General features: G+C 34.8%; 1 long non-coding RNA gene and 1 other non-coding gene across 2 annotated transcripts in view; one reads left to right on the top strand and one right to left on the bottom strand.

The window, feature by feature from the left end:
• Positions 1–22,668, top strand: part of LOC111091077 — a 57,104-nt gene that overhangs the window by 25,922 nt on the left and 8,514 nt on the right. Inside the window, exon 3 of the long non-coding RNA XR_005373830.1 lies at positions 14,466–14,596. This is a non-coding gene — a long non-coding RNA (uncharacterized LOC111091077). The remainder of the gene's footprint in view (positions 1–14,465; positions 14,597–22,668) is intronic.
• Positions 21,976–22,078, bottom strand: LOC119864541. The gene has a single exon (XR_005374368.1). It is a non-coding gene; the product is annotated as a U6 spliceosomal RNA (small nuclear RNA).

The raw sequence follows: 22,668 nt of genomic DNA, 5'->3' as shown, positions 1-22,668 counted from the left end.
CTGGAAGTTTGTATCTCTTAATCCCTTTTATCCATTTTCCCCATTCTCCGCCCCCCCCCCACACACACACACTCATCTCCCTTCTGGCAACCATCAGTTTTTTCTCTGCATCTAAGAGTCTTTTTTTTTTTTAATAATTTGTGTGTTTATTTGTATTTTGTTTGCTTGTTTTTTAGATTCCAAACACCATATGAATGAAATCATATGGTGTTTTTCTTTCTACATCTATTTCATTTAACATAATACCCTCTAGGTGCATCCATGTTGTCACAAATGGCAAGATCTCATTCTTTTTTATGGCAGGGTAATATTCCATCACACACACACACACACACACACACACACACACACACACATGCACGTGCACAGTCCATTTTCTTTATCCATTCAACTGTGGAGGGACACTTGGGTTACTTCTGTATCTTGACCATTGTAAATAATGCTGCAATAAACAGAAGTATGCAAATATCTTTTCAAATTAGTATTTTCCTTTAGGTAAATAGCTAGTACTGGAATTACTGGATCATATGGTAGTGGTATTTCTACTTTTAATTTTTTGAAGAACCTCCATACTGTTTTCCATAGTGCCTGCTCCAAATTACATTCCCCCCAATAGTGCCCAGGGTTTCCCTTATCTCCACATCCTCACCAATACTAGTTATTTATTTTCTTTTTGATACTAGCCATTCTGACTGCTATGAGGTGATATCTCATTGTGGCTTTGGCATTTCCCCGATGATTAGTGATGTTGAGCATCTTTTCATATGTTTGTTGGCCTTCTGTATGTCTTCTTTGGGAAAAAAAAAGTCTATTCAGATCTTCTGCCCATTTTTCAATCAGAATGTTTTGGTTTTTTGCTGTTGTGTTATATAAGTTCCTTATATATTCTGAATATTAACCCCTTATCAGATATATTATTTGCAAATGTCTTCTTCCATTCAATAGGTGGTCTTTTTGGATTTTTGATGGTTTCCTTTGCAGTGCAAAAGCTTTTTATCTCAGAGGTAGTCTCAATAGTTTATTTTTGCTTTTGTTAACCCCGCTTTAGAAAACATACCCATAAATATGTTCCTAAGGTTGATGCCTAAGAGATCTATGCTTTTATTTTCTTTTAAGAGCGTTATGGTTTCAAATCTCATATTTAGGTCTCCAATACTTTTAGAGTTCATTTTTTTGTATGGTGTAAGAAAGCGGTCCAGTTTCTTCTTTTGCATGTAGCTGTCTAGTTTTCCCGACACCATTTGCTGAAGAGACTATCCTTCAACCAGCTTATTTTTAATGAACAGTGTTTCAAAGAATATTTTAAACATACCATATCATGTCTTTTTAAAGCCCAACAACAGGTACTATGGTAAAGACATTATTTACTTCCATTTTTACATGTTAGAAAATAGACCTACAGATGTTATGTAGTTATACTGAACTTATAAGCTCACACAGTTACTCAGTGACAGGGCTGAAATTTGAATACAGAGCTACTTAACTCTTTTTTGCACATGGCTGAATTTCTTAATATAATAGGAGAGATAATAAAATGATGCTATCCTTCATTTTTGTCTACAAACTGCTACTACTATAGTATTAGAATAATGATCCCCTTCTACCCCATGTCCTTATCCCCAGTGCCTATGACTATACTATATGCTACATGGCAAGGGGGGGTGAAGTTTTAGATGGAATTAAGGTTATTAGTGATTTCATCTTAAAATAAGGATACTATTCTAGATTATCTTAATGGGCTTGACATAATCACATGAGTCATTTAATATGTAAGAGAAAGGCAGAAAAATCAGAACCACAGAGATAATATCATGAGAAAGACTTGACCAACTGTTGCTGGATTTGAGGATGGAAGGAGGCTATGAGCCAAAGAATGTGGGTGGCCTCTACAAGGGGAAAAGTAAGGAAACATTCTCTCCAGGGCCTCCAAAAAATAATAATAATAAAGCTCTGCCGATTCCTTGATTTGAGCCCAGTGAGATCCATCTTTAACATCTAAACACCAGAACTGTAAGGTAATAAATTTGTGTTTTCCTAAGCCACCATGTCTGTGGTGATTTGTTACAGCAGTGACAGGAAGGTAATATATGTGCTAAAACAGTAACTCTTTAGTGTTTTATAAATGTACATTTTCCAGACAGTTGTATGACTTTATTTTTTCATGGCAAAGACATCTTACCAAATACTTCTTACCAAAATCTGTCTGCCTCCTCTTGGACACACAGTTAAAAATATTTCTTAGTTTCCTCTGTAGATATATATGATCAAGTAACCGAGTATCAGCGGAAGGAATATGTTTAGAAGTCATGCATGACGTTTCCTGGCCAAGGCTTTTACAAAGCAAGTTTCCTACGTCTTCTCCCTACTTCCACAGACTGGATGCCACATACTAAAATGTACATAGAAAGGCAAAGAAAATAAAATAGTCTAAGAAAATTTTGAAAAACAAGATAAAATAAGGAGAAATCAGCCCCATTTGAAGATTTAATACATAGCTATAGCAAGCAAGACTATGTGGTACTGGTGAAGGGATAGATGCACAGATTAATGGAAAATAATAGAGAACCCAGAAATAGACCCACAGTAATATCCCCAACTGATTTTTTGCAAAGTTGCAAGATATTACCATTGGGACAGCTTGAATTAATGGTACATGGAGTTTCTTTGTACTATTTCTTATAGCTGCGTATGAATCTAAAATTCAAAACTTTAATAAAATGAAATTATGATTAACGGGCCAGCAAAATCAGCATCAGCAGATAGTATGCTTGTAATGCAGAATCTCAGGCCATATCCCAAATCTACTGAATCAGAAATTGCATATTTATAAAATCTTTTGGCAATCGATGTGCACATAAATTTTTGAGAAGCACTGCTCCAGACGATATCAAATGTTTGGCATTTAAGTTATCCTGATATTTTGTTGGTTTTGTGCTTTTAGTCACTTTTCAATTTTTAAATTAAATTTTCTTATGCATGACAGATATACATTTCATAGAATAAAATAAACCAGATCCTCAAATTTAAGTATATTATATCTAGAGTTTTTTAAGTTCTTTGATTTCTTGATATACTTATTTTTTCCCTAACTTCACCACAAGAAATTCTAGTCATCATTCTTATAATACTATTAAAGTTACTAAGATGTTTTTTAATCTTTTTATCTTTTGAAAATTATGATCCTAACAGAACTTAGCTTAGTATTTTTATGCAAAATTCATGCATCTAATCAATTGGGTGAAGCGGTTTTTCAATCTAGTATATTCCAAAAAATAACTAGGTTAATATATTTTTATTTTAATAATAGTTTTATAATAAATAATAATAAAATACATGCTTTTTCCTTGTCCTTAGACATTACACTGTTTTAGAGACGCACTCAAGCATCAACAATATTCTGTAGTTTCATCCATCACAATCCTCAATTTCATCACTTGTTCTCTAAAGTCAGAAGTCACATGCTTCATTTGGTACATTCAGTGCAAAAGGTATAACCAGGTTCTTCTGTGTTCCCACTTTGATCTTCCAAACACAAGGCTTTCTTTCTTCTGAATTTTCTATCCCCTCAACCAGAAAGGTGAAATCCATGTTTCCTCAGGCCAAGAGTGCCTACAGGGTTATAAGAGCCAAAAAAACATAGTTAAGTGTACTTTCAAACACATATCCCCACTTGACCTTTGGAGCTTTAGTCCATGTGAAATTTTTTTCCAAAAAGTTCTGGGGGTCCAGGAGGATGAAATCCTGCATTTTATGCTCAAAGCTATATTCCTTGAACTTGATACTCTGCTTGATAAAAAGTAGGTACTTAATAAATGTGTTACCTGGCTGGCTTTCTGACCACCAAGGTTAGACATGATTTCGCACTCTATGTAATTACATGGATTTAAGAAACTGACCCAATTGATTCAGAAATAAGTTACTTATGAATCTTGAAGAGATGACTCAGGACAATTACAGCCTCTTTTAAGGCTCTAAAACATGACAGCATAATGACATTTATTAGTGAAAGAGACATTGAAATATCATGAGATCGAAAAGGTAAGAAAGAATCCAGTAAAGCACATGCTAACCATGGTTATAGTTATAAGTAGGATAAAAATTACTCTTCATTGATATTTATTGAGTACTTACTATGTACTTTGCCTTATTTAATCCTCACAAAATCTTATGAAGTAGGTAAAATTATTATTCCATCTATAGAGATAAAGAAGTAGAAACTCACAGAAATGAAGTGATTAGCCCAAGGTCAAAAGCATGTGAGAGACATAGGATTCAAACCCTAATGTGTTTAATGAGAAGACTGAGCTCTTGCCCCATTATAACATTCTATATCAGAGGAAACTACTTGGTGGTTGGTTAGAAATAAGAAAGTCTTCAGAACATAGACAATTACTCATATTGAGAGGCTTTTCAGTGAAGATACTTGAAGTGAGGTCTTTCCAGTTACCAAGGATCCAGAATTCCTCCAACTCTGATCTCTGAAAATTCCTACTAAATCTTTTGATTTTGAATATTCATGATATCTCATTCTTTTTCTTACAGCATGTAATTCAACTTGTTGTGAATTTTAGTGGATCTCAGACCCTTTACAATATAACGTTCCAAAATACGTCCCAGATTGCCTTACTGCGCAGGAGAAGCAGTCCTCAGTAACTCAGTAACTGCATTCTTCTACCATTCTCTTCTGCTCTAGTTCTCTCAGTGATATCAAGGCCACCGTAAACATCCTACTGATTCCAACTGCCTACTATGCTCTTGATCTTATCCCAAATTATCAACGCTGCAACAAAAACTCCAAGACCCATCACAGTGAAATACCATTTCAATTCTGCTGCATTCCAGTTGTCAGCTGATCTACTGCTCAGATGCTGTGACATTTTCATGCTCAATAGAAACCTTGAATATGGAAAAGCACCCCACACTCTTCTACTCACCCCTACCCCCTTTGATCCCACTAGGACAGAGGTTGCAAAGTATTATTGCCTTGGGCTTCCAAAATCTTTCAGAGATTCTAATGAAAGAGTTCTTTCAGCTTTTTTGTCAATCTTTGCAAACTTCCCCCCTTTCCCTGGGAGCCAGGCAGGAGGCCAACAGAGCCAGAGGACAATCTGAGTGACCAATACCCAAATCCATACAGGATTCAAAATTTCCCCTCTCCTCTAACACTGATCCATTGTTTTTTGAACACACTTGGGTGCCTCTTGAGAGTTATTTTTTTCCCCTCTATATTATATATGCCAGTTGAAAGATCAAGGAAGGGCACTTACGGTTGAGATCTAAACTGCACTTTAGTTGATGGGAAGAATGTGGCTCTAGTGGGAGATTAAGAGAATCTCTCTGTCATGACTGATAGTTTAAGTGAAACTGGAGTCTCAAAGATGAAGCCCAGTTGGGGAGGAACCACAGATTCTCAAACATAATTTTAGTAGTGGAATACTTTTTAATTAACAAATTACCATGAAAAAAATTTCAGTTTATAAAACCTTTAGAATCCGATTTCGAAAATATCTTCTCTACTTCATCAACCTCTTCTGGCTCACTACCAACTACCATATTCCAATAGGGACTATTCTCATATCAAGTATTATAAAAATGAGGAAATAACATTCAATGGGATATTATGATGCATCAATAGTCATATGTTACCATATCTAATTTTTATAGAACCCCTCTTATATATAAGAAAATTAAACATAGAGAAAGAAAATAAAGGGACACCTGGGTGGCTTAGGGGCTGAGCATCTGCCTTTGGCATAAGGTGTGATCCCCATGTCCTGGGATCAAGTCTTGCATTGGGATCCCCACAGGGAGCCTGCTTCTCCCTCTGCCTATGTCTCTGCCTCTCTCTCTGTGTGTCTCTCATGAATAAATAAATAAAATCTAGAAATAAAGAAAGAAAAAAAAAAAGAAGAAAAAAGTAAAACCTAAAACATGCCCTTAGTTTTGTCTTAACCATTATATTCAATCTCTAGATTAACTACTCATAGAACATAACACTTTTGAATAATTGTTTACTATAAAATCACTTCATTTTAAAGGTTATACTTCTATTTATATGGTATGTGAGTAAACACTTTAATAAAGTTAGGAATATAAGGACACCTCAAATTGTGTTTCTAGTTGATATTTCTAGTCTACAATTTTTCAAATATTTTACATTTTACTAAATATGTAGATTTCAGTGGAATAAGTGAACTAAAATCAGTAGACTAGAATTTAGGCACTTGGAATTGGCTTGGTCTATCATGTAATTCCATGCAGAGTTTACTGTTAAACTCTAACCCCTGAATGTAAACTACTAGGAAGTTTCATGCTGTTTAGTCACAAAATGATCAGCTTAGCTCATTTTTTCTCTTGGTCCCAAATTCTTTCAGTTTAAGCAACAGAGGTTTAACTCTTACTAAAGCCTTTTAAGATGAATAGAGGTTTCTTGTGGTAATATAGGGGCAGCTCACTTGATCAAATGAAAAGCTGGGAGAACCAGAGAATACCACAAGAACCTCAGAAACAGGAACCAGAGATTCAATACTGCTAAAACTACCTTTTTTAAAAGCTTTATTTATTTGTTTGCTTGTTTGTTTATTTAGAGAGCAATCAGGAGGAGGGACAGAGGGGAAGAGAGAGAGAATCCTTTAGCAGGTTCCCCACTGAACGTGGAGCCTGATGCAGGGCTCCATTCCAGGACTGTGAGATCATAACTTAAGCCGAAACCAAGAGTTGGACACTTAACTGACTGAACCACCCAGGTACCCCTAAAATTACTTTTTTCTTAATACTTCCCTCTAAGTAGGCTACATGCCCTGTGTGAAGCCCAACATGGGACTTGAACTCACAATCCTGATATCAACACCTGAGCAGAGGTCAAGAGTAGGCTGCTTAACCGATTGACCCTCCCAGGTGACCCAATATTTTTCTCTTTCTTAATCTATGTTCCTGTTTTCTTCATTTTTGTCACTTCATTTCTTCATCCTTTTTTTACCAACTTGTGCAGAAAAACATACTAGTATTTCTACATATATCCTTATTTTAGTGATAAAAGATGGAAGAGAACTTTTTCCCACCAGTTTCATTAAAATTGAACATTCTAGGAAAGGAATTGATATATCTGGCTTAGGTTATGCAACCACCTTTAATAGTTGCCAGAAAGGGGTAATATGATCACTTCCACCCAACCTAAGGTCATGGTGTATCAATTTCCTAGATTAGAGGACCGACCAAAGGTTGACATTTATAAATATCATAGCCTTATAATAACGAATTTCATATTAATTTTATCTCTGTTTTTCTCATTTTTGCTTTTAAAACTCCACAGTTTAATATTCTTCTCAGTTTAATTCCAAATACAAGATGGTTGTATCTGCTTACTGTTTAATTCCTAAAAGTACAGTTTGGGCACCATTTTAACTGCAGCTACCAGTTTGTTTCAGGAATCATATATCATTTTTTTCTTTGTGCTTTACTTAAATACAACCTATATAGGCTTAATATGAAAGCTTTCAACAAATAATTTCATGCTAGGGTCTTCCATCACACGAAAACCTTGGTGGGCAATGTTTCTAAATTATTATTTAACATTTTCAACCTTATGTTTTTTGTTGAATCTTTGTCCATATGTTTGTCATGGCAAATTATTCTTTTACTGGTTCACAGTAATTTTTTTCTCTTGAGATATTCTGCATCTATCCTGTATTTCCTCTTCATGGATGTTTTCTAGAAGGAAAAATCAGAAAAATACCCTCAACCATTAACAGATGTATTTTTTCATATTTTCTGCCTCCATTTCTGTACTTTGTTATTTAATAGGTATCAGGATAGTGCAAGTTTCAATATATAACTTTCTATTCTTTTAGAGTTTATATAGTTATGTGTTATATATTAACTGAGTGTGGGATTAGCTGAGAATAGATTTTATATTATTAAAGTAGGACATCCTTGGAGCTTACTTATCCCTTTGAATATTTTATAATTCCTCACTATAATTTTTTGATAAAAAGTGTTATTTTGTTAAAATTTTCTTAAAATGAAAAAGAAAACAAGGTAATAGCTGAAAATGTGCATCAGGAAATAGGGAAGGGATTTGCATGTGTCATCCACATATAATTAGGAAATATAATTAAAATGGCTTTTGAGTACTGCACTTTATCAATCATTCTGGTTCCTGGACTTTACCTCCTGAGAAATGTATTCTATCTTAAAAAAAAAAAGTCTTAAGAAGAATCCTGCTCCCTTTACCAAGATTCTGAAATAGAATGAATGAATAAATAAATAAATGAACTACTGAATGAATTTAGGAGATGAGAAAAGGTACACATTTCATCAAAAGTAGATGATAATTTCTGGTGGATTTATACATCAGAGACAGAATGATGTCCTGCGAAATAATCTGGACCTCTGTTATCAATATAAAAGAAAGTATTATAATATTGTACAGCAACCAACAATATCTATCACTGGGAGATAATAATAATGCTTACCTCCTGGGTTACCATATGAATTCAATGAGTTAGTATATGTAAAACATTTAGATTAGTGTCTATGGCTTATTAAGTTCTTATGTTTTTCATCCTCAAACAGTAATCATTCTGGCTAAGATGGAGTAACAGGGACTGGAATTACCCTTCCATCTGAATCATACAACAACAAAGTCACACAAAATAAACAAAACATTATTTTTAAGAAGCTGGCTATCAGATGATGAAAATTAGGAAATCCTGAGAGATGGAAACCATTCAAGGATACCGAAGTTTGCCCCAGTTTACTGTCTTAGTAATTTCCCGGCCACAGCAGAGGAATGGGAAACTGAGGCAGGGCCCAGAGGAATTGGTCAGCTGAGAAAAGGTACCTGAAAATCCAGGGAAACCGAGGTGGTTGGAGTTCACAGGGCAAAGTATTTGAAGAAGAAAATGGAATAAAGAAGCCCCCTGGGCATGTGCAGAGGGTTCTCCTTCAGGATGAGCAGTGTTGAGCACTACATGCAGGTGAGAAAACCACCCAACACTGAAGAATGATCATCTAAAAGGATTGGAGGGAACAGTGCCCAGCATGCACACAGGGCCAGGGGCAGTGCTTGTTTCCACAAAATGGGCTGAAAAACTTCACAGAGCATTAGAGAGAATACTCACGATGGACATGCCTCACTATTATGGAATAATTATTCCCATCTGAACACTCCTCTGGATCTGAATAACAAATCATAGAAGTAATAATTGAACAAATCAGAACTGTTCCAAGTAACTAAATTGAATCCCAGAACAAAACACAAGAAGATTTTTAGGAATGAAAAAAATCCGATATCCAACAAGGTAAAATTCACAATGTTGGGCAGTTAATCAAAGATCAACAGGCAAAATGAAGCAAGAAAATATGACCCATAATGAGGAAAATAATCAGTCAATTGAAATGACACACAATGAATATAGATACCAATCATTAATAAAAACAATATTACAACAGTTATCATAAAACAAGCAGTTGTTATTACTCTATTTCATATCTTTAAAGAGTTATGTTGAGACATGGTAAATACAAAAAAAATTCAGAATTAAATCTCAATTGTAAAAACTATAATGTCTGAGATAAAAAAATACACTGAGTGAGATTAACTACAGCTTGGAAATTGCAGGAGAAAATAATAGCAATAAAAAGTATTCACAGTAAAACAAAGGGAGAAAAAGGACCTAAAGAAATGAAGAGGTTGTTAGTGAGCAATGAAACAACTTCAAGTGGCCTAATATAGAGATAATTGTTGTCCTAGAAGGAGGAGAAAGAGAGAAGAGAAAGAAAATATATTGAAAGAGATAATGGCCCCAAATTTTCCAAACTTGATGAAAACTATAAATTCACAAATCCAAGAAGCTCAAAGAACTCCAAACATGAGAAATATGGAAAAAAAAAAAAAACACAACTATATGAGGCTTAGCATAATGCAATTCTTCAAAATCTGTATGAAGAGAAATTCTTAAAAATATACAAGGAAAAAAGACATGTTAGATACAGAAGAACGAAAATTTTTAAAATGACATTTGATTTTTTTTTTTTTTTTTTTTTTTTTTTTGGTCTGGACACAGCAAGTGAGAAGACCATGGAACCACATCTTTACAGTACTGAAAACCAAATATTGCCAATTTAAAATTTCATAGTTGGCATATATATATATATATATATATATATATATATATATATATATTCCAAAATTGAAGGCAAAATGAAGACATTTTCAGACATATAAAACCTGAGGAAATTCACAACCAGCAGACTTGATCTACAAGATACTGTAAGTCTTTTAGACAGAAGGAAAATGATGGTGGATAAAAATCAAGATTTACATAAAAGAATAAAGAGAATAGAGAATGGCAATTACATGTGTAACTATACATATTTTTCTTATGTTTAAATATTTCTAAGGGGTATTTGACCATTTGAACAAAAATAATAATGTATTGAGGAGCTTAGAGCATAAAATGTGAAATACATGGCAACAGTTACGGTCCTCTGGGTCATCTAGAGTGTTTCCAGCATTGGCTATTTAACTGATAATGTTGTTGGCTATAAAATTATAGGATAATCACCCTGAGTGCAGGACTTGTGTTCAAATTCTAAAAAAAAAGAATAAAAATGGGTGTAGGCCTGGGATTTTGAAATTTTTGTCATACTGCCAGATGGATTGCTCTAGGACTTTGATAGTCATTCCACCTCTGAGTCTCAATGTGTAAATCTCTAGAATGAGGCCATTAATGCCACTAAATTTTACTGATAAAATGTGTGATATTAATAAAAAATTATATTATTTGATTTGTGTCTACTGAAGGCTGAAAAATGGGATAAGAGGACTATCACACTTTAACTGATGGCTCTCTAAATATTATTCCAAAGATGTGTTCCTTATGTCTTGAATCACAAATACGTGGAGAAAGAGATCAAATAGAGAAAAAAGAGGGAAGAATTTTACTTTTGAACTTTTGCACGTGGAAGATTACAGGCATAACTGGAAACTGTACAAAGGCCTTGCAATTATGGATTGATCTACCTGTATATTTTCAGAACTAAGTAATGTCTACCACTCCAAGGGGGGATTAAAAAAAAAAGCATAATAGTAGTTTTTTAGCTATATACAAATGATAAAAGCAAAGACATCAAAGTGGGTAGCCTTTCAACTCATGCTCAATTAGAATAAAAGTTTGGTTGCTGTTTTAAACATTTATGACTAACTAACTGTGACAGGCTCTCAGCTTTGCAAACGGGATGATTTTCAGTTGACTTTTGATCTGACTGACAGCTCCTTATACACTTCAGTGTTAGTTTATAACACACAACCCCACATCTGAATACACATGTGACTAATTAGGGACTGTTTATGGATCATCCACATAAATTTAACACACAAGAGTGAAGGCATTTTAAACTAGAGGTCATAGTTTTAATGAAATAGAGTTAATTAACAAAGGTGCTTGACCTATTTTGTATTGTTAAATTTTTTAAAAAATGAATACAATCTAAAGAAAAGAGTGTTTTGCATGTATATCTGATGAGACATATCAGATCATTTTAAAAGTTAATACTATGATTATGAATAAAAATTATGTAGGTACCTTTTAAAAAAATGTTTGGATATAATCAACTTATACCATAGACAGAACTTTGGATCTTCATTTCTAAGAACTTTGTGTTTTGTCCCAAAAGGCATAATATTCAGTGCTTTAAAGGTTGGATTGCACTCTGACTCTCAGGCCTAAATTTCAGTTTTATCACTTATTAGTTGATGAATTTATTCAAATTACTTTATCTCAGGGCACCTGGGTGGCTCAATGGTTGAGCGTCTGCCTTTGGCTCAAGGTGCGACCCGGGGTCAAGGGATCGAGTCCCACATTGTGCTCCCTGCATGGAGCCTGCTTCTCCCTCTGCCTGTGTCTCTCTCTCTCTCTCTGTCTCTGTCTCTCTCTCTCCCTCTCTTTCATGAATAAATAAATAAAACCTTTAAAAAAAAAAAGTAAAGCCATTCTTTCCTTAAAAAAAAAAAAAAGCCACACATATTACCTAATGTCATCGTGCCTTAATTTTCATATCCGAAGCATGGGGATAATAATAGCATCTACCTCAGAGGATCGTTGGGAGAATTAAATTTGGCAATGCTTAAGAACTGCTCAATAATTGCTATTATTATATCAGAAAAACAATAACTGTTAGTTAAAAAAATGGTTATACTGTGCCTTGGTGAGAAATGAAGAGGTAATTCTATAAGGGGACAAAAAAATTCTTAGGACATATATTTATTAGTAATATATAATAATTATAATTATGTTCATAATACAATACTTTAAATATGTAACAAATTTAGGAGCATCATTGCCCCAAATCACTCCTTCATCTATTTTGGATAGAGAGGATTACTGTTCTAAAGATTTGTCTGAAGAAAGAGACTACCTCTGAACTCAACATAATACCTTGAATGTCATCTAGTGGAGCTGCTCATGATGGCCCACCATGCTGGATGAGGTGGGAAGACGCAGGGACTTCAATAAATTCTCTGTAGACCTTTGAAGATAATAGTGACCTTGACATTTCCTCTAGACACATCAGGTTCTGAATTTTTGCTTTTACTGAATTAATTCCTTTCATGTCCTGATGTTTAGTCTCTTACTCCATGTCATATCACACAGTAACTTTACTCATTCTAGCTTACCTCTATAGCCCAAGACAGAGTACAGCCACTGAAAGGTGGACCGTTCTACCTACCTTCCTAGAAGCTGCCATTTTCCTATCCAAGGCATCCACTTTTCTGTGGGTTTTTCTGCTTTCTGTGGCAAGAGTATCTTTGATGATTTGGGGCTCACTAACCCAGACACAAGTGTAATCCATGAATGGAGAGTTAACACTTCTGGAGATGACAACCAATGGGAAACAGGAACCAGTGATCAGAGGACTCCAGACTCCTATGTTTCAGAGATAACCTGCACATTTCTCCCAGACCATGAAGGAATGAAGACCTATAATAAGGATCTTGATGATGTGCTACTACTCTATGTTTTTCTCCTTCCTTTTCTCATTCTCCTTATTCACTTGTTCTCCTTTAAACCATAAATTACTTGGACACAAGTATTTGTCCATGTAGGCTTTGCTTTTGGGGGGAATCAAAATTAAGTCATTTCTCCAAATTTTCCTGGCACAAGATGCTGGGTTAGGAGACTTTAATAAATCTTTCTTTCTTTCTTTCTTTTCTTCCTTCCTTCCTTCCTGCCTTCCTTCCTTTATTTTTTTCTTTCTTTCAAGATTTAGTTATTTATTTGAGGGAGGGGGAAAGCATGGCAGAGATAGAGGAAGAGTCTTTTAAAAATATTATTTATTTATTTATTTATTTATTTATTTATTTTAGAGAGGGAAGGAGGGAGGGGCAGAGAGAGGAAAGAATCTCAAGCAGATTCCCCACTGAGTGCAAATCCTGACACAGAACTCAGTGCTCAATATCATGACCTGAAACAAAACCAAAAGCCAGACACTTAACCAACGGAGCCACCCAGCCACCCCTAGACATCTCATTTCTTAAAAGTACTCAGATCCTTCTATGACTAGAAACTTTCAACTTTGAGCAATATTTCCCCCACAGACCCTAGTCTTCCAGCAAGTTCCATACCCTAGTCTTCCAAAAAGTTCCATGGCTTGTCCTCTTTCAAAAGCTCTCTCTTCATTTACTCTCTCCTCCTTCATCCTCTGATTCATTGTAACTTCTCAAACTAAGCATTTTATCTATTACTTCTTTGCCTGGTTCATGATAGTGATAATCTATGAAGTGTTTACTTTTTTTTTTTTCCAAATGAAGTGTTTCCTAATCAAAGTTTGTTATTTCACTAGAGAAAAATCTCTGGGGCAAGAAGTTGAAATAACATCTTTTCCTCTACTTATACAAGCACTTCTTACTTAATGTACAAATTCTAATAGGCTACCCAGTAAAAAGAGACTATTTTTTATCTTCAAGAGACAATGTCAAGAGATACTAAGCAAATACAGTCCAGCATAGTGAAATAGATATTCTTTGATTCTTTCCTCAATATTTGGATGGATCCCATTACCTCAGAGGAGTATGGCTTGCCTCTACCAATCCTCTGTGTTATTTAGAAGTAAGTTGTTATATTTGTATAGTGGTCCCTGAGCCTCTTAAGAGGCAATGCAAAAACCCTAAGCCAGTTCTTTTTGAGAACCAATGCTCCTTAAACTTCTTTATTCATCAATTATAACATTCTTCATTACATTCTGCTGTCCTTGAAAGCACATTAAATCAATAGAGAAGAAATAGTCACATGAGAAGTTGAGATCCAGAGTGGTTACCTGAGCTCAAAAGCAGAATATGGTTGTTCATATTAAGTGAGGCAGAAAGCCTTGAGTGTTTGCTTAGTGTTTATATTTATGTAAGAATATCTGAACTTTTGGGCATAAACTAATATTAATATTAATTTAAATCTTAATTTCGGTAGCACATATGGAAGTGCCATTTGGCCTGAGTAGCACCTGGACTACCAGTAACACCACTGCCATTGAAAGAATGATCTTAGTTCTCTCTATGAGAATGAACTTCTCAAGAAAAGTGAAAAGGAAATCAATAAGGGTGAGTATCACAAGATCAAGCAAAACAGGCATTCAAAATTGAAAGAGTGATTGAGGCCATATGCTGAAGAGAAATTTGAAAGAAGAGTCACTGTAAATTTTGATATCAAAATAATGTAATACAGTGGCAAAAAGTTAAGGGTACTGAATTCAGTGTGATTCCCAGAGTGACCACAAGACTTTTGATGTTTTAATGTCTCGTTGTTCTCATCTGTATTTAGCAGACGTGGTATAAGGAGAAGACATAAATGAGATAGTCTGTGTATTTAACTTAGAGCCTGGGATACAGCAAGTAGTGTCCACTAATCAGTTAAAATATTTCATAAGCTTCAGTTAAGAGTGTTTTTAAAAGGTTAATCTGTATGGAAGCCATTGATATGAGTCAGAATACATCATGGAAAGTTATGGAAGGATATGTAAATGAGTCAGGGATGCAAGTTCGCTTAATAAATAAATAAAATCCCTCTTCTTTGTACTTTTGATTAGTTAATGATTAAATATAAAATTGCAAGACCAACGTGGAAAGGAAAAGTTACACAGCATATGTAGAGGAACATGCCTTAGACAGGAAAATTAATGGCTTTTCAATGATGGAAAAGATGAAAGACAAAATATTTTACTGGTGTTATTTTCTATTATCACATAGCTGTTGACATCGGACTTAATAATTTAGTAAAAGGCTTGCTTTAGAATACGGTGTCATTGGAGATGGCTGAAGATATCTTTATGGAAGTGTGAGAACCTTTGCAAAGGATAAAAGGCTTGCTTGGATTCAGAATGAGATAACATGTCTTTAGAAGAATGAGAACTAGGAGTACCATGGACAGTATCTCTTCTAGATTAGACCTTTCTGCCCCCACCTTCACTTTTTTGCCATAGCTATGTGCCACCTACACTAGTACTTATTTAATATCTTTCTTTAAATCAACTTCTTTTCAAAAACTTGAATATTTGTATCACCTAAATATTGCCTATATTCCCAAACAATAATACCTAAGGTATTTTTAATGTATTCATTATCCTTTATATAATGCATGTTAAAGTAAATGTGCAGCTATCTCAATTTTTAAACAATAAATCTGTTCATGCATTGCTTCAATTAATCCTGTCAACCATCAGTGATAAGCTTGCTATACTTTGAGAAGCAGTGTAACAAGGGATAGAATAGGAAAAGAGAAAGGATGCAAAATAATTTGAAGTTAGAGGTTATCATTTGTGCCCAAATCTGTAGAACTCTGAGCTATCTGGGTCAAGAACTCTTTGCTGTCCCAGGAAACAAAACAAAATGCTTTTTTTCTTATTTTTAGGATCATATCAGAATCAGAAATGTGGTGCTTCTATCAATCCTATATTGTAAAATCCAAAGATTGCTTGCTTACGATGTGATTCTCTTGGTTTGTAAGTCTTTAACAAACATTTAAACATAATTTAGCACATACTTTTAAATCTCTCCTTCAAAGTTTGGGATTTTCAAACATGAGTGCTTTATTCAAAGCTTCTGAGTTTGCTATAATCCTGAGATAGGACCAAGTGAAACTGGGGAACCCTTGCTTATTCAGACCACTCCTTTAATTTTATATCTCAGGATATTTTACGTAGGTAATATTTTAGCACCATGCCCCATAGAGTATCTCTGGAACTTTCTGAGAATCTGCAGTGTTAAAGTGCTCAAATGTCTGAGGAACTAACATTTTCTTGATAAAATAATGCTTTCATGTCACAAAAATGAAACTGTCAGCTTTCCTTTGTAGGTTTTTCTCAAGCTTAAGAGCAGGTCCTTGACAGTTCTAGAATTGCCTTTAAATATCTTATTGAAATGTAGATTAACACTGTAACATGTTATAATGGTTGGAAAACCTTTCCCTTTTAATACTTGTAGATAAGCAAGTATTAGTAAGTATTAATATCAGCTGCTATATTTTAGCATTTTTCCCCCTAAATGTTGTTCTTCCCCAGGACCTAATATTTAGATTCATTTTAAAACAGAGCAGATTACCTAAGCCTGGAATGTAGATTTTGTAATAAAAGTTAATGTAGGTAGATATGTCTTTAGAACATCAATTTTTACTACTCAGTCATTATCCAGTACAGGTTAAGGATTAAAAGCTTTTGCTCCATCAAGTATCTAGAGGGTCAAAAGATCTAAAATGGAGAAAAATAATATAATACCCCGTAAGATTTGAACACAGTGTATTAATTTAACAATACTCAATAAATATTTATTTATTATTTTAAAATTATAATCAAGTCTAGGATAACACAAGTAAAAATAAAAGTCCCAGCCCTCACATTTTGGAGTTGCGATGTTTTGTCTGGAGGCTGCTGCCCTTCTCATGATTACCTGTGCTACACAGGTGAACAGGGCAAGAGGGAGGGCCTGTCTCCTACTCCCTCTACCTCCGTGACCTTCAGCACCTGCTTCAAGACTACTTCCTTTCATTTTTGAAGCCTTGGGTTTGATAATGATAGTAATCTTATTAGTGCCATTAGCAGTCAGGATATATTGATCACGTCCAACACCAAGTAAATACCTGACAAAACAGATTCTGTAAGTAAATGATTCCTTTTTCCTTAAGTAAATGCCAGACATTTGATTTTACTTGATCACCTCCGCCATTGTTAAATAAATGGTATAATGTGTCTTAACAATTGGTTAGAATTGCATAAATATATAGAGTGAATAATATATAATCATTGAATGTTTATTCATATCCAGAACTGTGCTAGAAATCATGAGAGATGCAAGGGAGGTAAGACATCGCCTTGTCTTTGTGGAAAATACAATCATATTGGAAAGATTAGATGGATATGCTTCATTTCAACTAGGAAACTGTGGAATAAACCAAATGATCTAACTCTTAAATGTGTACTAGAATAAACAGGAACAGAAACAGCAACATCAGTAATAACTTCATTTATGAGGAGGTAGAAATGAATAATTTGGAATCAAAATTTGGGCTAATAATTTTTCTGCAAATCTTAGTGGTATTAACTTAAGCATAGAACTCACCTATTGGGGACTCTAATAAAGAAATACCCCAGGTTTTATAAATTCACTAATGAAAACATGCCACTACAGTTTTATATGTATCTTGTGCTTTGCAACCTCTAACTTTGCCAAGAATAATTACACAAACATTTGATTACAACCTAGGATGGATGTTAATACATACAGACACAGAGGAGGGCAGTTTGCTAATGGAAATGCTGAAGATTAGGTGTTAGAGCTAGTGCCCTTTTCAAAATTAAATGCATAAGATAAGAGAATTTCTCTAATAAATTGCTGTTTACACAATTATTTTCACTAAATTAGGGATTCTACTTACATTTCATTTTTAAGTGGAGGAATGAGATAAAATATATAGCCATTATTCATCTCTATGCTTAAACATAAGTATTTTTACTTGCATACATAAATAAGTAATGTGTGTATCTGTATGAATGTATGTGTATACATACATAGCATAGATATATGTATACACACACATTCCTTATCTCTACATAAGTTTATTGAAATAGTTTTATTAAAAATACTTAAGAGATCACACAAGCTATTCAGGTCCCATATGCTGTAGTAGTTATCTAATTTATTATTATATATTTATCTAACAAAATAGTAGATTTTGAAATATGAATGTTCTTTGGCAAAGGTGGTATTAAAGACTGTGTCACAGAGATGGAATTGCTTCGATACTACAGCAAGGAGATGCATATCAAAAGTATATAAACATCTGGACACAGATAAGAAGATATTGGCCTTATATCAAATGAAATGGAAACAATTTACTTAAAAAGTTTATCAGAAATGAAACGGCAAGAGGTCAGAGCCAGGTATGTAAAACCTCCAGGGCCTCTGATCCAAAGGAAAAGAAAAAAAAAAAAATAATAACATTAAAATACTCAATGAAATGACCTCAGTCCTACAGTAGTTCTTAAATATAAATGTTAAATGGTTAAATTGTAGAAAAGAATTGTTTCTTCTATACCATCTGATAAATGAGAAGGCATTAAAGCACTTCCTTGGGAAGTATTTCCTGTTTTCAAATGCAAGATTAAATGTGAACTGGTTCACTGTGAGAGTGCTCATGTATGAGCTCTTAAAAGGGAGAAATACTTGGTTTTCCTAATCAAGGTTAAATGTGATATCTGAAAGGAAAAAAAGATCCAGAAAAAAAAAAAAAAAACTTAGCTAAGCCTGAGCAAAGAAACACATTTCAGGAACACATTGTGAGTTTCTATTAACATATAATAACTGAATCAAATGGGTAAGGATTAATTTTACTAATTATTCTTTTTACAATCTAGAGCATTAGAAGATTAGTTATTCCAATAGTCATTTTTAAAATCTAGAATCACCTGGGAAGCTTTTATAGATTTATTTATTTATTTATTTATTTATTTATTTATTTATTTATTTGAGAGAGGGAGAGAGAGAGAGAGAGAGTGTGTGCATAAGTGGGGGTGGGGCGGGGATAGGCAGAGGGAAAGGGAGAAGCACACTCCCTGCTGAGCAGGAAGCCTGAAGGCGAGCTCCATCCCAGAACCCTGAGATCAGGACCTGAGTCCAAGGCAGACAGACACTTAACGGACTGAGCCATCCAGGTGCCCCTCCTGGGTAGCTTTTAAAAATACAAATCTGTCTTCTAAAATTTATTAATTCATCCAATATTTATTTAGCACTTAATGTGTTCTAGTCACAGTGATGGAGGACGCAAAGATGAAAATACGTAATGCTTGCCTTCACAGAACTCAGTCTAGGATAGGTGGGGAAAAAATTAAGAAAATTAATCTTTATAATAAAAGTCATACGATTTTAAAACAAGGAGTTTGAGAGTAAAAGATAAACACTGATAGAAATATTTTGAGCAGAAAAACTTGTCATAGGTTTCATTCCAAGGACAGAATTCTTACTGCTGTAAGAGGATGGATTGAGTATAGGTGTTTGTGACAGAGAAAGCAGGTAAACCAGTTAGCGGATCATTGCAATAGTTCCGGTAAGAAATGACAAAGGCTAGGAGAAAAATGGTGTTCAGGATACTTTGTTTGTTCTATCCAGGCCTGTGGCCCCCCAAATATTAATGATTATGAGTGACATCAAGGGGTTTCTTAGTCTTTTAAATTCCACTTTAATGGTTTAGCTAACGGGAAATACCAGCCTGAGACTTGAGGTTGGCAACAGAATGAAGTTTGATTTTGATTCCCCAGCTCCTTCTGTGCTTTGACTTCTGCTCTTCTGTCAGAGGACACGGTTTATCTCAGACATCTCTCACCACGGACCTAGCCTTTCTGGTTTCCAGTAACTCTTCCTTCCCTTTGTCCTTTCAGCCTTCGTTATCAACAGCGTCTTGTTGCTTGTGCCGAGCTGTGGGGTCTTAAAGTATTTCTGGTTGATTTCCACAAATATTACTTACCCTATCTTTTAAACATATTTACATTAAACATTTCCTTCATATTACCCATTTTAAGTGGGTTACTGTTTTAGGAAAGGACCCTGAATGTTACATTTGGCAATTGTGGAGAAGACATAGACATATTTACATACATTTGAGAAATACGGAAGACAGGATTTAGTGGTGATTTAGAAATGGGGTGGTGTGTAAAAGGGAGATATCAGGGATGACTTTCAGGTTGCTGGCTTGACCAGTGGGTAAATGGAAATACTCTTTATAAGAGATGAAGATTCTCATCTTTAGTGGAGAATTTAAGGGGAATGGCAGCAGGTCAAGGCTTCTGCCTGAACCAAAACTTTTTGAAGATTCTATTTATGTATTTGAGAGAGAGAGAGAGAGAGACAGAAACAGAGAGAGAGAGAGAGAGAGAGAACATGAGCAAGGAGAGGGACAGCAGACTCCCTGCTGATCTAGGAGCCTGATGCAGGGCTCAATCCCAGGACCCTGAGATCATGACCTGAGCTGAAGGCAGTCGCTTAGCCAACTAAGCCACCCAGGTGCCCCTGTCTGGACCATATTGAGTGGAACTCTCAAGCAGACCATTTTTAAATTAGTCAAAATTCAGAAGAGCAGGATATAAATCTGTATACATTTTGTTGAGGTGAAGGCATCAATGTCATTTCAACAGAGAACAAAAATGAACAACATATAACAAAGTTCAAATCCTCAAGAAGTTTTTGGTCTACTGGGGAAGAAGTTATGAAAAAAACAATAAACTACAATGTTAAATTAATCCTACACAATAAAAGTACAAGAAAGTATAATATAATGAGAAGACAATGCATTTTAGAGGTTGAGAGAAGTGACAGCTCATATTATATCCCAATAGATACATGTTGAACCGGTGAAAAAATGGAGGAAGACTATTCCAGGCAATTGAAACAGTATTTATCTTAAATCTCTGTGGAATAAAGACATTAGTTCATTTGAGAAAGTAAAAATTGGCCAGTGTGGCTGAAGATGAGTGAGCAAAGGAAGACATTGCATGAGGTTAGGTTGCTGAGGTTGACAGAAAACCAGATTATTAATTAGGTCATGACTGTTAGGTCCAGACTACTGGGATGCTATTTTCCACCTAGTCCTAAAGCAACTTTAATGCAAATCTTAAAATGCCCACCATTGTCATACAAACTCCACTCTGAGATCTTGTCCCATGCACATCAGATAAAATTGGGATACTCAACATTTTTCAAATTATTTTACAATTGTACAAATTGACTCATCTATTTTTGTAGTAAAACACTACTTGATAAGGGCATTGATGGAAAAGAGAGAGTATATTTGACAAATCACGTGGAAAACAAAAATGTATGGGTCTAATATTTCTGTATGTCTTTATTCTTTAACTAGAGCTTCATCAATTGCAAATTATTTTTTTGTTTTTTATTTTTAATTGCAAATTATTTTTGGTTTTCCCTTTAGGTACCCTTACTCTTTATGACTTACTACATATGAAAAACAAACCTATTATATAGAAATACTGAGAAGTAAAACCCTAAATATTATTTAAAGCTTATACTGGACATTTTCACTAGGACTTTAACACTAAATTCAGTTATCCTAGTCTTTTTGCAAAAGCTAGTGCTTTTGCTAGTTTAATGGAAGATGTTCATATCTGAACCTCAGGTTGCCTGTGGTTACTTACTGTGGTACCCATAACAAACACACAATGAACAAATTATAGCTCTATTCAAGGATAATACATTTATTCTTCAAATGAAGAAAAACTATTTTCAAAAAGAGCTCATTCTTATTCAGTGCTACTATATGCTAGGCACTGTCTTAAAATCTTCATATATATTAAGTCATTTACTCCTTGTAAAAATCCTGACGCAGGGACTCTTATTATCAGGGTTTAGAGATGAGGCAACTCAAACATAAGTAGTTACTTAACCTGTCTAAGGATGCCCAGGCAGCACACTGTAGCCTGGAAATCAATGTGATGGTCTTGCTTTAGCGTGTCATTCTTATGCAGGCGCCATGCTAATCTTCTCTGTATCATTTCAATTTTAGACTATGTGCTGCCAAAGCAAGTGCAACGGTCTTGCTTTAGAATTTGCCTTCTCAGCTCTCACTGATTGGTATTTTCCCTTAATGGAAGAAGATCCATTTAGGGGCAAGTAAACTATCATATTATTGAGTAGGTCTCAGGTCAAATTGTTATCAGTGATATTTTCTTGGGTGGCAATGTCAAAGAATTGGAAACTTTTGCATCTTATAGAAATGGGCAGGGATCCCTGGGTGGCGCAGTGGTTTGGCGCCTGCCTTTGGCCCAGGGCGCGATCCTGGAGACCTGGGATCGAATCCCACGTCGGGCTCCCAGTGCATGGAGCCTGCTTCTCCCTCTGCCTGTGTCTCTGCCTCTCTCTCTCTCTCTGTGACTATCATAAATAAATAAAAATTAAAAAAAAAAAAAGAAATGGGCAAAACTGGTCAGTAGTTCTTATAACCAGGAATATGTCACTGCAGAGATAAAGGGATATTTTTATCACTTTTGTTTTTCAATTTAAACACCTATATGATAGAACTGAGAAATGAATTTGAAGCAGTTGCTAGTTTGATCTAAGCAGATGTAAAACTGACTTGCTAGAATAGGTCTAACTGTCTTCTAAATGATGGGAAA

This window comes from Canis lupus, chromosome 19, assembly GCF_011100685.1.
Source record: "Canis lupus familiaris isolate Mischka breed German Shepherd chromosome 19, alternate assembly UU_Cfam_GSD_1.0, whole genome shotgun sequence".
Taxonomy (NCBI): Eukaryota; Metazoa; Chordata; class Mammalia; order Carnivora; family Canidae; genus Canis; species Canis lupus.
The sequence above is the reverse complement of the archived record's forward strand: the minus strand, read 5'-3'. Positions and strand labels throughout refer to the sequence as shown.